Here is a 422-nt window from a genome sequence, read left to right on the forward strand (position 1 = left end):
GTAAATCTCGTTTACTAATTTGATCATTAATAACACTATCATTATCACTTTACTGTACTTTACTTTAGTTATATCCCTATCCGTTTCTGTTTATCCTTCTTTTTCAATCTGACGGCGATAATTTTTATTTTATTTCTTGTTTATGGAAGTATAAGTTCAATCAATTTCTATATACTGATATAAGAGCTGTTAAAAGTGATAAAGAAAAGTGTAACATATTTAGTTTATACGATAAAATGCCAACAGCATCTGGTGTTCCCAGGCGGTCACCAGCAAGTACTGCCCAAAACCCTACGCTGCTTACTTTGGGTGATCGGAGAGAAGCGGTGGCTTTCAACGTGGTATGACGTTGGCAATTGAAAAGTACCATTAACCGTATTTATATCAGTCCTCACGCTTTTCATCATTTAAATAGAAGTAAC

The sequence above is a fragment of the Penaeus monodon genome, chromosome 30 (assembly GCF_015228065.2).
Source record: "Penaeus monodon isolate SGIC_2016 chromosome 30, NSTDA_Pmon_1, whole genome shotgun sequence".
NCBI lineage: Eukaryota > Metazoa > Arthropoda > Malacostraca > Decapoda > Penaeidae > Penaeus > Penaeus monodon.